General features: G+C 43.1%; 1 long non-coding RNA gene across 1 annotated transcript in view; it reads left to right on the forward strand.

Annotated features, from left to right (window-relative positions):
• The window catches only part of LOC147340483 (uncharacterized), a 58,053-nt gene extending 46,541 nt beyond the window's left edge, over positions 1–11,512 (forward strand). The window contains exons 2-3 of the long non-coding RNA XR_015158896.1: positions 4,329–4,555; positions 10,512–11,512. This is a non-coding gene — a long non-coding RNA (uncharacterized LOC147340483). The remainder of the gene's footprint in view (positions 1–4,328; positions 4,556–10,511) is intronic.
• The last annotated feature ends 5,900 nt before the right edge of the window (positions 11,513–17,412 follow it).

Consider the following 17,412-nt stretch of genomic DNA (forward strand, 5'->3'; position numbering starts at 1 on the left):
AGAATCAGGTTACATTTGATAGTAACTTTGATCCTGGTCTGGGTAGAGTCAACACTTGGGCTGCCCTATTTATAAGAATAGAGCCATCTGGCATGTTCATATACATTTTGAATGTAGGTATAAAAAACCCAGTTAGAAGTAGTTGAAAGAATGAAAACCTGAAATTTAACAGACAAAATAAATCTTATAATTTCTTTTCAGGTGAATGAGTCTATAACCCAGCGTAGACAGGTGCTTGAGGTAGCCAGTTGTCAAAGTTTGTCCAGGTAGGCCTTGGCTTCTTACTGTGGTATTACTGTAAAAGCCAAAATAGTTGTCCCCATTAACAATGTTAGTGTTTTTCTAGGTATGAGAAGATGCAAGAATTTGGGCTCAAGAAAATCTTTACCTGAAAATCTCTAACTATCCAAAGGCCTGTTTTGTCCATTTTTCCAGAACACAGAGCGAGTGCCTAATTTCTGATTTTCACCCTGAACTCCTTTCAGGGGATGTTGAAGGTCAGCAGCTGTAGTGTCCATGAGTTAATCTTTGTAGAGGCAGATAGCAAGTGCCAGTTACCAGAGCAGGGCCCTTTTATGGCCATGAGTTTGACCATGGTTTGCAGAGCATTTCATTACCATCTTGTTCCATCGTGCTGGGAGGGTTCATTCACAGGTCTGTCAAAGATTTCACTGATACACCACTCAGTGTGTTATTACTAGACTAGGCCCTGTGAGTGACAAAAGTCTCTGGACCACACCTGTCTCACTAGTTTCTTGGTCCAGGAAAATATTCTGTCTTGTTGCTTCTTATATACAGAGTCACACCATTATACTTATGGATTTCATATGGAGCTGCACACCATCATTATATCAGTGGCTCAGTCACACACTTGATAATGTAAGGAACAACACTTCTTGAAGCAGGCAGTATAGAAAACAATATCGTTAGAAGTAATAGTAGAATCATCAGTAAGAACTTCAATCAAGAAGTTCTATTAAGTATAGCCCAGTGACATATCCATATCATCTGATTTAGTTTCCTAAATGACTATCAGATCAGATCAGATCAGATCAATCGCTCAGTCGTGTCCAATTCTTTGCAACCCCATGAATCCCAGCACACCAGGCCTCCCTGTCCATCACCAACTCCAGGAGTTCACTCAGACTCACGTCCATCGAGTCAGTGATGCCATCCAGCCATCTCATCCTCTGTCGTCCCCTTCTCCACCTGCCCCCAATCCCTCCCAGCATCAGAGTCTTTTCCAATGAGTCAACTCTTCGCATCAGGTGGCCAAAGTACTGGAGTTTCAGCTTTAGCATCATTCCTTCCAAAGAAATCCCAGGGCTGATCTCCTTCAGAATGGACTGGTTGGATCTCCTTGCAGTCCAAGGGACTCTCAAGAGGCTTCTCCAACACCACAGTTCAAAAGCATCAATTCTTCGGCACTCAGCCTTCTTCACAGTCCAAATCTCACATCTACACATGACCATAGGAAAACAATAGCCTTGACTAGACAGACCTCTGTTGGCAAAGTAATGTCTCTGCTTTTGAATATGCTATCTAGGTTGGTCATAACTTTCCTTCCAAGGAGCAAGCGTCTTTTAGTTTCATGGCTGCAGTCACCATCTGCAGTGATTTTGGAGCCCCAAAAGATAAAGTCTGACACTGTTCCACTGTTTACCCATCTATTTCCCATGAAGTGATGGGACCGGATGCCATGATCTTCGTTCTGAATGTTGAGCTTTAGGCCAACTTTTTCACTCTCCACTTTCACTTTCATCAAGAGGCTTTTTAGTTCCTCTTCCCTTTCTGCAATAAGGGTGGTGTCATCTGCATATCTGAGGTTATTGATATTTCTCCCGGCAATCTTGATTCCAGCTTGTGTTCTTCCAGTCCAGCGTTTCTCATTATGTACTCTGCATAGAAGTTAAATAAGCAGGGTGGCAATATACAGAATTGATGTACTCGTTTTCCTCTTTGGAACCAGTCTGTTGTCCCATGTCCAATTCGAACTGTTGCTTCCTGACGTGCATACAGATTTCTCAAGAGGCAAGTCAGGTGGTCTGGTATTCCCATCTCTTTCAGAATTTTCCACAGTTTATTGTGATCCACACAGCCAAAGGCTTTGGCATAGTCAATAAAGCAGAAATAGATGGTTTTCTGGAAGTCTCTTGCTTTTTCCATGATCCAACCGATGTTGGCAATTTGATCTCTGGTTCCTCTTCCTTTTCTAAAATCAGCTTGAACATCAGGAAGTTCACGATTCACATATTGCTGAAGCCTGGCTTGGAGAATTTTGAGCATTACGTTACTAGCGTGTGAGATGAGTGCAATTGTGCAGTAGTTTGAGCATTCTTTGGCATTGTCATTCTTTGGGATTGGAATGAAAACGGACCTTTTCCAGTCCTGTGGCCACTGCTGCGTTTTCCAAATTTGCTGGCACATTGAATGCAGCACTTTCACAGCATCATCTTTCAGGATTTGAAATAGCTCCACTGGAATTCCATCATCTCCACTAGCTTTGTTCGTAGTGATGCTTTCTAAGGCCCACTTGACTTCACATTCCAGGATGTCTGGCTCTAGGTCAGTGATCACACCATCGTGATTATCTGGCTCGTGAAGATCTTTTTTGTACAGTCCTTCTGTGTATACTTGCCACCTCTCCTGAATATCTTCTGCTTCTGTTAGGCCCATACCATTTCTGTCCTTTATCGAGCCCATCTTTGCATGAAATGTTCCCTTGGTATCTCTAATTTTCGTGAAGAGAACTCTAGTCTTTCCCATTCTGTTGTTTTCCTCTATTTCTTTGCATTGATCGCTGAGGAAGGCTTTCTTATCTCTTCTTGCTATTCTTTGGAACTCTGCATTCAGATGCTTATATCCTTCCTTTTCTCCTTTGCTTTTCGCTTCTCTTCTTTTCACAGCTATTTGTAAGGCCTCCCCAGACAGCCATTTTGCTTTTTTGCATTTCTTTTCCATGGGGATGGTTTGATCCCTGTCTCCTGTACAATGTCACGAACCTCATTCCATACTTCATCAGGCACTCTATCTATCAGATCTAGACCCTTAAATCTGTTTCTCACTTCCACTGTATAATCATAAGGGATTTGATTTAGGTCATGCCTGAATGGTCTAGTGGTTTTCCCTACTTTCTTCAATTTAAGTCTGAATTTTGCAACAAGGAGTCCATGATCTGAGCCACAGTCAGCTCCTGGTCTTGTTTTAGCTGACTGTGTAGAGCTTCTCCATCTTTGGCTGCGAAGAATATAATCAATCTGATTTCGGTGTGGACCATCTGGTGATGTCCATGTGTAGAGCCGTCTCTTGTGTTGTTGGAAGAGGGTGTTTGTTATGACCAGTGCATTTTCTTGGCAAAACTCTATGAGTCTTTGCCCTGCTTCATTCCGTATTCCAAGGCCAAATTTGCCTGTTACTCCAGGTGTTTCTTGACTTCCTACTTTTGCATTCCAGTCCCCTATAATGAAAAGGACATCTTTTTTGGGTGTTAGTTCTAAAAGGTCTTGTAGGTCTTCATAGAACCGTTCAACTTCAGCTTCTTCAGCCTTACTGGTTGGGCCATAGACTTGGATTACTGTGATATTGAAGGGTTTGCCTTGGAAACGAACAGAGATCATTCTGTCGTTTTTGAGATTGCATCCAAGTACTGCATTTCGGACTCTTTTGTTGACCATGATGGCTACTCCATTTCTTCTGAGGGATTCCTGCCCGAGTAGTAGATATAATGGTCATCTGAGTTAAATTCACCCATTCTAGTCCATTTGAGTTCGCTAATTCCTAGAATGTCGACATTCACTCTTGCCATCTCTTGTTTGACCACGTCCAATTTGCCTTGATTCATGGACCTGACATTCCAGGTTCCTATGCAATATTGCTCTTTACAGTGTCGGACCTTGCTTCTATCACCAGTCACATCCACAGCTGGGTATTGTTTTTGCTTTGGCTCCATTCCTTCATTCTTTCTGGAGTTATTTCTCCACTGATCTCCAGTAGCATGTTGGGCACCTACTGACCTGGGGAGTTCCTCCTTCAGTATCCTCTCCTTTTGCCTTTTCATACTGCTCATGGGGTTGTCAAGGCAAGAATACTGAAGTGGTTTGCCATTCCCTTCTCCAGTGGACCATATTCTGTCAGATCTCTCCACCATGACCTGCCCATCTTGGGTTGCCCAAGGGTATGACTTAGTTTCATTGAGTTAGACGAGGCTGTGGTCCTAGTGTAATTAGATTGGCTAGTTTTCTGTGAGTATGGTTTCAGTGTGTCCTGTCCTCTGATGCCCTCTTGCAACACCTACCGTCTTACTTGGGTTTCTCTTACCTTGGGCACAGGTGGCTGTGAGCGGCGCACTAAGCGCAGGCGGCTGCGACTGGTGCTTTAAACATGGCCAAGAGGAGCTACCCCACGTCCGAGGTCAGGGGCAGAAGCCAGGAGGATCCCATGGCTGAAGGGCGGCGGCCAAGAGGAGTTACCCCACGTCCGAGGTCAGGGGCAGCGGCCGAGAGTGCCAGACTGTGACGGTGCAGGAAAGGCTGAGAGGAGCTACCCCGCATCCGAGGTCAGTGGGGGCGGCCGAGAGGAGCTACCCCACATCTGAGGTAAGGGGCGGCAACAAGAGGAGTTACCCCGCGTCCAAGGTCAGCGGCGGCGGCTGGAAGGAGCTACCCCATGCCCCCACGCCTGAGGCCAGGGGCGGCGGCTGGGAGGACCAACCACACGTCCTAGGAGCCATGGCTGCTCGGGCGCAGGAGGGCCTAGAGGAGCTATCCCATGTTGAAGGTCAGGAAGGGCAGTGGTGAGGAGATACCCCTCGTCCAAGGTAAGGAGCAGCGGCTGCGCTTTGGTGGAGCAGCCGTGCAGAGATACCGCACGCCCAAGGTAAGAGAAACCCATCATAAATATGGAATGCTAAAACTAAAGCTGGTAAAGCCCTTGGACAGTTTTCCATGGCCACAAATACGACCATTCACTTTAATATATGGAAGATCAACCCCAGCTTGGACTCACAGTTTATCTACTTATTAATTCACATGAGGCCAGCCCATATACTTGAGAATCTCACCCGCAATTTTGGATTCTACCATTTTTACAAGCTGATAAGATTAATTATTTGAAAGCACTCATACAACACTTCCAGCTTTATCACACAGATATGAGCAAATCTCCCAAACACTCACCTAAACAGCCTTTCTGTGATCTGCAACCTGGAGACTCCTCAGTCTTCTGAAATAAGCATAAGAAAAATCTGCCCTTGAGCCTAGGTTAAAAAAAGAAAGAAAGAAAGAAAAAAGTTTACCAGGTACTATTAACAACTAACATCAGTACAACTCCAGAGTGTTGATCCTTGATTGTTCCTCATCACAACCCCCTGTGTACTGGGTATCCACTCCATCTGAAGACCTTAAATTGAGGATTCTTAGGAGCCTTCCAGGTGTCACTGACTTCAGAAAGTGGACAGATTCCTCCCCAAGACGACAGAATAACATTAATTTTTTGTTTCTCTAGGAATTTTCCCTCCCCTTTTACTAATAATATTGCCTACCATTATATTCTGATTTCTTCCAGCACATCACTGTGAGCTCCCCTTATTTTTATTGTATTATTTTTTAAACTCCTGTGGTCTCCTTCTGCCACTTAAGGAAAAACATCTGACATTCCCCATTACACCCTGCAGACAAAAGAAACAAATGCTATTTTTCAGTTTCGCTTAGAGCATTAATCACAACCTCCAGACGTTAAAAACTGGACACTGACCTCATCTCAGCAAAATACTCTGCAGTTCAGTTCAGTCACTCAGTCGTGTCCGACTCTTTGCGACCCCAAGAATCCCAGCACGCCAGGCCTCCCTGTCCATCACCAACTCCAGGAGTTCACACAGACTCACGTCCATCGAGTCAGTGATGCCATCCAGCCATCTCATCCTCTGTCGTCCCCTTCTCCTCCTGCCCCCAGTCCCTCCCAGCCTCAGAGTCTTTTCCAATGAGTCAACTCTTCGCATCAGGTGGCCAAAGTACTGGAGTTTCAGCTCTAGCATCATTCCTTCCAAAGAAATCCCAGGGCTGATCTCCTTCAGAATGGACTGGTTGGATCTCCTTGCAGTCCAAGGGACTCTCAAGAGTCTTCTCCAACACCACAGTTCAAAAGCATCAATTCTTCGGCACTCAGCCTTCTTCACAGTCCAACTCTGACATCCATACATGACCACAGGAAAAACTATAGCCTTGACTAGACAGACCTCTGTTGGCAAAGTAATGTCTCTGCTTTTGAATATGCTATCTAGGTTGGTCATAACTTTCCTTCCAAGGAGCGAGTGTCTTTTAGTTTCATGGCTTCAGTCACCATCTGCAGTGATTTTGGAGCCCCAAAAGATAAAGTCTGACACTGTTCCACTGTTTACCCATCTATTTCCCATGAAGTGATGGGACCGGATGCCATGATCTTCGTTTTCAGAATGTTGAGCTTTAAGCCAACTTTTTCACTCTCCACTTTCACTTTCATCAAGAGGCTTTTTAGTTCCTCTTCACTGTCTGCCATAAGGGTGGTGTCATCTACATATCTGAGGTTATTGATATTTCTCCCGGCAATCTTGATTCCAGCTTGTGTTCTTCCAGTCCAGCGTTTCTCATGATGTACTCTGCATAGAAGTTAAATAAGCAGGGTGGCAATATGCAGCCTTGACATACTCCTTTTCCTCTTTGGAACCAGTCTGTTGTTCCATGTCCAGTTCGAACTGTTGCTTCCTGACCTGCATACAGATTTCTCAAGAGGCAGGTCAGGTGGTCTGGTATTCCCATCTCTTTCAGAATTTTCCACAGTTTATTGTGATCCACACAGCCAAAGGTTTTGGCATAGTCAATAAAGCAGAAATAGATGTTTTTCTGGAAGTCTCTTGCTTTTTCCATGATCCAGAGGATGTTGGCAACTTGATCTCTGGTTCCGCTGCCTTTTCTAAAACCGGCTTGAACATCTGGAAGTTCACGGTTTACGTATTGCTGAAGCCTGGATGGAGAATGTTGAGCACTACTTTACTAGCATGTGAGACGAGTGCAATTGTGCGGTAGTTTGAGCATTCTTTGGCATTGCCTTTCTTTGGGATTGGAATGAAAACTGACCTTTTCCAGTCCTGTGGCCACTGTTGAGTTTTCCAAATCTGCTGGCATATTGAATGCAGCACTTTCACAGCATCATCTTTCAGGATTTGAAATAGCTCCAATTTGAAATAGCTCCACTGGAATTCCATCACCTCCACTAGCTTTGTTTGTAGTGATGCTTTCTAAGGCCAACTTGACTTCAGATTCCCGGGTGTCTGGCTCTAGGTCAGTGATCACACCATCGTGATTATCTGGCTCGTGAAGATCTTTTTTGTACAGTTCTTCTGTGTATACTTGCCACCTCTCCTGAATATCTTCTGCTTCTGTTAGGCCCATACCATTTCTGTCCTTTATCGAGCCCATCTTTGCATGAAATGTTCGCTTGGTATCTCTAATTTTCTTGAAGAGATCTCTAGTCTTTCCCATTCTGTTGTTTTCCTCTATTTCTTTGCACTGATCGCTGAGGAAGGCTTTCTTATCTCTTCTTGCTATTCTTTGGAACTCTGCATTCAGATGCTTATATCTTTGCTTTTCTCCTTTGCTTTTCACTTCTCTTCTTTTCACAGCTATTTGTAAGGCCTCCCCAGACAGCCATTTTGCTTTTTTACATTTCATTTCCATGGGGATGATCTTGATCCCTGTCTCCTGTACAATGTCACGAACCTCATTCCATACTTCATCAGGCACTCTATCTATCAGATCTAGGCCCTTAAATCTGTTTCTCACTTCCACTGTATAATCATAAGGGATTTGATTTAGGTCATACTGAATAGTCTAGTGGTTTTCCCTACTTTCTTCAATTTAAGTCTGAATTTTGCAATAAGGAGTTCATGATCTGAGCCACAGTCAGCTCCTGGTCTTGTTTTAGCTGACTGTGTAGAGCTTCTCCATCTTTGGCTGCGAAGAATATAATCAATCTGATTTCGGTGTGGACCATCTGGTGATGTCCATGTGTAGAGTCTTCTCTTGTGTTGTTGGAAGAGGGTGTTTGTTATGACCAGTGCATTTTCTTGGCAAAACTCTATGAGTCTTTGCCCTGCTTCATTCCGTATTCCAAGGCCAAATTTGCCTGTTACTCCAGGTGTTTCTTGACTTCCTACTTTTGCATTCCAGTCCCCTATAATGAAAAGGACATCTTTTTTGGGTGTTAGTTCTAAAAGGTCTTGTAGGTCTTCATAGAACCGTTCAACTTCAGCTTCTTCAGCCTTACTGGTTGGGCCATAGACTTGGATTACTGTGATATTGAAGGGTTTGCCTTGGAAACGAACAGAGATCATTCTGTCGTTTTTGAGATTGCATCCAAGTACTGCATTTCGGACTCTTTTGTTGACCATGATGGCTACTCCATTTCTTCTGAGGGATTCCTGCCCACAGTAGTAGATATAATGGTCGCCTGAGTTAAATTCACCCATTCCAGTCCATTTGAGTGGGCTGATTCCTAGAATGTCGACATTCACTCTTGCCATCTCTTGTTTGACCACGTCCAATTTGCCTTGATTCATGGACCTGACATTCCAGCTTCCTATGCAATATTGCTCTTGACAGCGTCAGGCCTTGCTTCTATCACCAGTCACATCCACAGCTGGGTATTGTTTTTGCTTTGGCTCCATTCCTTCATTCTTTCTGGAGTTATTTCTCCACTGATCTCCAGTAGCATATCGGGCACCTACTGACCTGGGGAGTTCCTCTTTCAGTATGCTCTCATTTTGCCTTTTCATACTGCTCATGGGGTTGTCAAGGCAAGAATATTGAAGTGGTTTGCCATTCCCTTCTCCAGTGGACCACATTCTGTCAGATCTCTCCACCGTGACCCACCCATCTTGGGTTGTCCCATGGGCATGGCTTAGTTTCCTTGAGTTAGACAAGGCTGTTGTCCTAGTGTGATTAGATTGACTAGTTTTCTGTGAGTACAGTTTCATTGTGTCTGCCCTCTGATGCCCTCTTGCAACACCTACTGTCTTACTTTGGCTTCTCTTACCTTGGGCGTGGGTTATCTCTTCATGGCTGCTCCAGCAAAGCGCAGCCGCCTTTCCTTACCTTGGACGAGGGGTATCTCCTCACCGCCGCCCTTCCTGACCTTCAACGTGGGATAGCTCCTCTAGGCCCTCCTGCACCCGGGCAGCCACGGCTCCTTGGTTGTGGGATTGGTCCTCCCGGCCGCCGCCCCTGGCCTCGGGCTTGGGATTGCTCCTCCCGGCCGCCGCCCCTGGCCTCAGGCGTGGGGGCGTGGGGTAGCTTCTCCCGGCCACCCCCCTGACTTCAGACGCAGGGTAGCTCCTCTTGGCCGTTCCTGCACCCTATCGGCGAGTCCCACTCAATCAAGAGTAGGCTCCATTATTGGAGCCACCCTGACCCTGAGAGTCAAATTTGCTCATGGTATTCCATTTGTTCATGATAATCAGCCTGCTTTGTGAAACTGGTTGAAAGTGAAAGTCACTCAGTCGTGTTCGACTGTTTGCGACCCCATGGACTATACAGTCCATGGAATTCTCCAGGCCAGAATACTGGACTGGGTAGCCTTTCCCTTCTCCAGGGATCTTCCCAACCCAGGGATCGAACCCAGGTCTCCTCCACCGCACGTGGATTCTTTACCAGCTGAGCCACACAAGGGAAGTTCTGCTAAATACATCACTTACCTTGAGGAACACAAAATCGGCTTTCTCTAGTTGTAATAAATGATGCTTATTCTCCTGATAGAGGCCGTGCCACAATGAGGTACTATTTGTTATGTAACATCTCATATAACACCCATATGGCATATGCTAACTTATCTTGTGTGTTCAGGATAATTGTTGAGACTCTGTGATATGTTAAACTAAACATTCCAGCAGATCTTGTTTCCCAGAAACGGGTGGGGGAGGGGGGAGGGGTTAGAGAGAGGGGATTATCCAGTAACAGTCAAACCAATTTCTTTTAAAAACTCACCAAGAAGGGCTTCTCTGGTGGCCCAGAGGGTAAAGAATCTGCCTGCAATGCAGGAGACCCGGGTTCAGTCCCTGGGTCGGGAAGATCCCCTGGAGAAGGGAATGGCAACCCACTTCAGTATTTTTGCCTGAAGAATACCATGGACAGAGGAGCCTCGTGGGCTATATTCCATGGGGCTGCAAAGAGTCAGACATGACTGACCGACTCTCTCTTTCTCTCTCTCTCTCTCTCACACACACACACACACACACACACACACGAAGAATAACTGACTCCCTATTCTTATAGGCTTTGTGACTTGCTATTCTCACATTAGGGAAAATCATAACTAGCAAGGGTGGTCCAAAACTTGTCTTTGATTCTAACAAAAGTCATGTGGTGCTCAAAGGTGAACCCAGCTGGATTCATTGCCTGGTTTTTATAATCCAAGCCCTTGACTTCAAGTCCTGTTTCAAGGACTAATAATCATTGTGTTTCGTTTGATTACTTGTTTTGCAGTTGGCCAATGCATCCTGTCTGGAGTCTTAAATGCTATTGCACAGCCCGTGTCACACCAGAGTATTCAATGATGCATTCTACTGCAAAAGGAGCAGGAGAGACCAATCCATGTCCTACTACAGACTACATTCTCTAAACAAATTCCTGATCATCAAAATCAGAGCCATGTTGATAATCTAGATAACATGGATTAATGGCTTGTGGCCAGAAGGGGGTACTAAAAAATATCTCTTGACATCCAAGCTTGGACATGTTATTCTCCCATTAGACATTGAAAAAAATCGCAGGGAATGCCAACTTCAGGTGAGATCATGAGATCTTGTCACTCTGAGATCATGATAAAGTGAGACAAAACAAAGGCCACTTCATGATTTTTTTGTTCCTTAGCACAGACAAAAGCAAAATCACTGTACAAATCACCGTATATCCCTCTCCTAGCTAGTATGAGTGACTGCTAGTCTGGCGGTTTTGTTTCCCCCTTTGCTTTGTTTCTTTGTTTGTTTTCAGCAATTGTAGCTTTAACCTCACTCTAATCTATTCTCTCTATACAAAAGGTTTATTAAGATACTGTCATAGGAATACCCTGTCTTCCTGACAGTATCCAATCCAGATCAAAGCTCTGCTTCTTTAAAACCTCACCCAAATCACCTAAAACAAGCCCACCTCTTTTTTTCTTTAAGGTTTTTTTGAGGTGGTCCCTTTATTTAGTCTTTATTGAATTTGTTACCATATTGCTTCTGTTTTTTTTTTTTTTTTCTTTGATGTTTTGGTTTTTGGCCACAAGACATGTGGGACCTTAGTTTCCCCAACCAGGGAGCGAACCCACACCACCTACTTTGGAAGGCAAAGGCTCATCCACCAGACCAGCAGGGAAGTCCCAAGCCCAAATCTTTTAACATCCCTTTTCTATCACCCACGTACATGTGTGGCCCACAGTTCCTTCACTGTGTATGTTCTCCTTCACTGCAAAGAATAATAAACTCAGATTGTTCAACTACAAATGTGTTCCTGCTGGTCTTTAGCTGGGAGGCATCGAAATATCATATCACGTTAAACCTGATGGCAAAGCAAAGCAGAAGACTCAAATGTATTTGATTTATGTATTTATGTATTTGTATCTAAATGTATTTACAATGACCCCATATGCTATTATTTCTAATGTAAGTTTCAGTTTACAAAGACATTTATTTTGTATCCTGTCAACCAGCGATTTCAAGGCCTAGAGACTAAGAAGAGGGCTAGTATACTGGTGGAGATATTAACAATATGAACAGTAAAAGACCAACCATAAAATATATTGAAAATAGATATTCATGATCGTGGAATGGGAGAAAGAAAGCAAAGGTTGAGTTTTGGACAATGAGTTTGAGATGATGGCCTGACCACCAGGTCAGATGCTGTATGGGCCACAGAAGATTAGACCCAAATTCTTCACATTCCAAAGCACAGGGTTCCAGAACAAACGGTTCCTTTGGGTGGCTACCAACCTTCCTCAAGCCCTGTCCCCAGCCTCCATAACATCTCAGTAAGCACAGTGAGACAAATAAGACCCTGATGAGACCCTGTAAATCCAAATGTGACCATTCTGTATGTCCGTTTTTCTAACTCCTCCCCATCCCCACAAACATCACCCATCCCCACATAGGTTATCCAGGCGACCTATGTATTCAGAAGCAGAAAGAAATGTAAATTTTACTTGGAATGACTGATTATAGAACAGCACTATCTCACAGAATTCTCTGCGCTGATAGAGATGTTCCATATCTACGTTGCACACAGTATAGTAGCCACGGGTTTACATGTAGCCATTGAGCACTTCAAATGCTGCGAGTGAGACTGAGAGACTGAATTTTCCATTTTATTTAATTTTAATCAATTTAAATAATCACATACGACTAGGGGCTACCATCTTTAAGAATATACCTCTACAGCAAGTCTCCTCACCTGTGGTGGACCATACTCAGCCACTTGCCTTCACCCAAAACATGCTCTTCGTGACCGCTTGGATGATTTTAATTCACTTAGAGTCACCACTCTTCATAAAATCCCATGTACAGCAAACACGCTAATCAAAACCATCAGCTGCTTGTAGATTCCTATTTTTGCCATCACCATGTACTATTTTTATTCTTTAAAATAATTGACAGACATCACCAATGTAATGCAGTGTGTTTATGTGATGAATACTGCTCAGAGAATTAAGGATCTTTTGGGTATTCAAATCTTACCTTGAATCTGCCCAGATAGTTTTTGTTCCGTCCACTGCATCTTATTACCCTGCTAGTCTTTAAACCAAGTTTGATAGTTGAATTTTGCTACAATGTGGAGTGAAATTTATCCTTTGGTGTCTGATCTCAGAATCTAATCATAGCAATTGATATGGAAAACGTGTTCACAGACTAAACCAAACTTTCATCTGCACTGTTAGAACAAATCATTCCCGAAGACTGTTCATATATCAGTTGGTTATTGTCTAAACAAATGAGGTGAGTTTCAATTCTCTTACCTACTAGAGAAAAAAAAATTGCCACCTTTCTTTAGAATGTCATGAATAGACAAATTTTACTTCTGAAACACAAACACATGAAGAAGTATAAGTTTCAGCTAACATCCTGGTTATTTTCTCTTTACCAGCATCAGTGCCTATCTATTTATTTACTCAAATGAGGAAGGAATCTACATTTAGATTAAAATTGGTTGCCTGGACTATACGTTCTATTTTGTTCCTTTGTAGACCGCACCACCTTTGAGATTTCCAAGTGGTGGGGCAGACTGCTGGCTATAGGTCTGGATTCAAAGAAGAGGTCTGTGCATGGGCTATGAATTTGAGAGTCTATGACATATAGATGGTGCCTGGAGTCAAGCAAGTAAACCTTAGAACAGGGGGCAGATGACACACCCCTTTCAAGAGATTTATCTTGAATAAAGGGAAGGGCATCAAGGCCCAGGTAGCTGAGTGGACAAGGAAAGGGTGGAACCTCATGTGGGCTCATAAAATATAAGTGTGTGTGTGTGTGTGTGTGTGTGTGTGTGTGTGTCTGTGTATGAATATCTTAGGAGTCATGTTACTAGCTGAACAGGTGATGACATAAAAACCTTGGATTCTGCTTCAATCCACTTATTTCAGTGTGTGTGTGTGTGTGTGTGTTTGCTGACCCCAATTCAAAAGTTTAAGTTTAATCGCATGATTAAACTGATGTGATGTGCTTATATAAAATAGGTGAATTTTGCTATTTTAACTCTCACCAGGCAGTTTCATGTCCAAATTCTGTGGCTGAGACTTGGCAAGTACCTTCCTGTAGACCTTGTGGCTGGACACTCCCTCTTCTTTTTGTTTTCCTCTTAAAAGTTTGGTTTTCTTTTTCCAGCACATGATTTATCTTTCATCGAAATTTCAGTGAAATCTTTGTGCTGTTTATATATAGACCCTTTCCACAGTAGCACAATTTATACTGGTCTGCTGTCTGTGTCCATCCCACTTCCTTCCCTGGGGCACTGCTTTCTCCTTCATAAGTCATTGTTTATTTAAGTCTCTTGTGTCTTTGAACACGAATGCTAAGCTTTATCTTCTTACAGCATCTATCTCTAGGACACCACTGGAAGGGAAGATGACAGAAGAGGGTTTGTCTACCGAATTGTAATAACATTTCATTCCTGTCTCCTTAAGACAGGCAGAAGCAGAGATAGACTATCAAAAGATGCAACAGAACCAGATGCAGAAACAGCCAGAGACAGGACAGCCTGACAGAAAAACAGAGATAGCTGGTCAGGCAGGCTGAGAAAGCCCAACAGATGGACAGACTCAGATATTATACCTCCTCCCCCAAAAGAGACAGGTAGAAAGGCACACACAGAAGGGGGAAGACAGAGACAGGTAGAAATAGATGGAGACAGAGACAGGGAGGCAGAGGAAGCCAGGCACAGACAGGGACAAACAGACACCCATTCAAACTAAGGCAAAGAATGATGGTTGCAGACAGAGACAGGGAGACAGGCAGAGGCTGATTGACACAGATAGAAAGACAGAGACAGACAGACCGAGAGACAGAGAAAGACAGACGCACACTGAAAGAGAGCCAACAGACATAGAGATAGTGATGGGGAGAGAGAGAGTCAGAGAGAAACAAGGTTGGGGGTGGGGAGAAAGACAGAGACAGATCGGGACAGAAAGGGAAAGACAAAGACAGACGGATGGAGAAAGAGACACAGAGAGATGCAGATACAGACGGATACAGAAGCACTGGAGAAATACAGAGACAGAGACAGAAACATAGAGACCCAGACACAAACAGATTGTCAGAGAGAAACAGAAAGATACGGACAGTAAGACAGAGACAGAGAGTGACGAAGATAGGCAGTCTGAGACAGAGACTGAGGTAGACAAAGACAGAGGTAGATAGAAATCAGACAGGGATGCAGACAGACATCATGGAGACAGAGACAGGGGATGACAGAGAGAGCGGCAGACATACAGAGAGGGAACGACAGAGACAGGGATAAATCCTCATCATTTTCAAGGACCACGTGGTATCCCATAGGGGTACATCTCCTTTAGTGTGGCGTTTAGTTTGCTGTTATTTAGCTTGATGGTTTCCTGTAGCGTTATCCTGACTATACATTTTGCCCTGCCTCCCCATCTCCCCATGCCTTTACGAAGAGGCTAACAAAATGAGTATCAACATGGGAAAAGGTTTCTTCCTCATCCTGAGCAGTCAAAAAGAAAAGAAAAAAAAAGTGAAAAAATAGAGACAGGTATTGGATAAATTGCCCAAACTGGCAAATGGCAACAGTCAGGGTTTGTGAGAGTTTAAATGTTTAAATGAGTGTATTTCAGCTGTCACTGTTTGTACATTATTGAACATCTTTCTATTGTAAGTGGCAACAAGCAATTTAAGGATGTAAAGCTCGTTGGGTAGGAAAACAAAAGCAGATCTTTCAGTCAAGGTACACTTGTAGCTAAGTAGTCTCTGAGTTTCCCAACTGAGGATACCTGTGTTTAGATGAAATGGCATCTTGGCATTCAGCTCAAGAAAAAGTAATTTCAAATTGCTTAGAGAGTTTATATAAAGAAAGTGAAATTCTTACCGGAAAAAAAAATAATAATAATTTTTACCTTTCAACTGAATCATGCCTTACTCTTCTCCCCAGTTATTTTTAAAGACAAATAAAATGAAGTCTATTGTTTGTAGTCGGTTAGGTATACGGAATATAAGGGAACACGAGAAAGGGTAGGGGGCTGCAAAATTAAGGGCAAACATCGAAGGATGCAACAGCAGCTTCCTGGTTGAACCATTTCATATAAGTAACTGTCACGTAAATATTACTCTAATACTAGTATGTGGGTTTGGGATAACGAAGCCTTGCAAATCTCCTTTAAAAGTAAAAGGAATGAATGAATGGATAAAGTCAAAAGTAATTTGTTCACTGAATGACAGTGGATAAAATCTAATTGGGAAGAGAAACATAAACCACCAGTAAGGAAAATTCTGATTTCAACTAAGTAAAGCCTTAAATCTGGTGACTATTTTTTTTTTAAATTTAAATTTATTTATTTTAATTGGAGGCTAATTACTTTACAATATTGTATTGGTTTTGCCATACATCAACTTGAATCTGCCAAACACCAATAGAGTATACTATTTTTTTTATTTGTTCATCTTGTATTAATTTATCACACTCTTTCCAAGCATGTATTTATTATTTATATGGATTCTTAAATAGAGTTTTCCATTCTTTGACCTCAAAATGACTCAATGGAGGGAATGGGATGGTGACAATTTGTAAGTTAACAGTAATCAGAAACTAACAAATTCAAATCGTGACTAGCGTGCTTCTCCTTTTGTGACAAAAACACTGTTTATCTTACCCTTTTGATTACTAGTGTGGACTTCTCGTGATCCCACTTCCAGATGCCAAACAATTCCCATTATAATTCAAAACTGTTCCTTTCCAGAGGTTACCAGACCTGTTTTTAAGCAGGAAAGAGTCTTTCCAAGTACAATTCCAAAGTCAAATGTTTCTGAAGAGCAAAGGCCATCAGCGTGCTTAGAGAGTGCATTCTGGTGCATAAATAATTCGTGGCTGTATGGCACAGAAAAAGTCTGTCTAGTACCGAGATGTCCTCATAGCATCAATCTGCTGCCTTCCACTCCACCCCCAATATAGGGTTGTATAAGATTTGAGGCATCTTTCTAGGGTTAAAATGCTAGGAAAGTCAAAATAAAGCCAAAGTAACATCAAGATACGATATGAAGTCAACTAACCTAAGAATATTGAGGAACAACCAATAAAGAGAAGATCATCAGTGTAGCCTGGGTGCGTTCACAGAGTGAGAGATCATGGGAACCAAGTACTAAACGCTCAGTGGCAGGGAATGGGGAAAGGGAAGCAATCCAAAGGAAGCTAGCTGTAGTGGTGGTAATGAGTGGGGCAGAGTGGCTCTAAACACGAGAACTGAAAGAGAAACCAAACGGTTTCTTTAACATTCCTTTAATCAAGCTAAAGGAAATACATATTTTAAAAGAGTTTCACTAACAGTAGTAGAGTAGGTAGGTTCACAGGTTCTCTCTAAAGTCAACTGGTCTTTGACTTTGCAGAAATGATGGGAGGGGGCATTGATGGATGGTAAACCAGGAGGACAGGTTGCCACTTTAACAGCACAAATAAGTTCTAAAGGTGTTGGGGGAGCAGGGCTTTAAAATTTCTCCTCTTCATAGGCTCAGGTAAACGATCTCAAGTATTATGAGCTACAGTTCAACAAAGACTCTGACAGAGGTGGGCCACCAGAGGTGGGCAAGTCCGGTTGGTCCCGCAGAAGGAGCTGGCATCTGGAGAAAGCTGGTCGTCCCTGACCCCAGGAAAAGAGCTGCTCACCTCTCTGAGATTTTGTTTTCAGGAGTCC

The sequence above is a fragment of the Bos grunniens genome, chromosome X (genome assembly GCF_055505025.1).
Source record: "Bos grunniens cultivar Pamir isolate PY7600 chromosome X, Bosgru_T2T1.0, whole genome shotgun sequence".
NCBI classification, from domain to species: domain Eukaryota; kingdom Metazoa; phylum Chordata; class Mammalia; order Artiodactyla; family Bovidae; genus Bos; species Bos grunniens.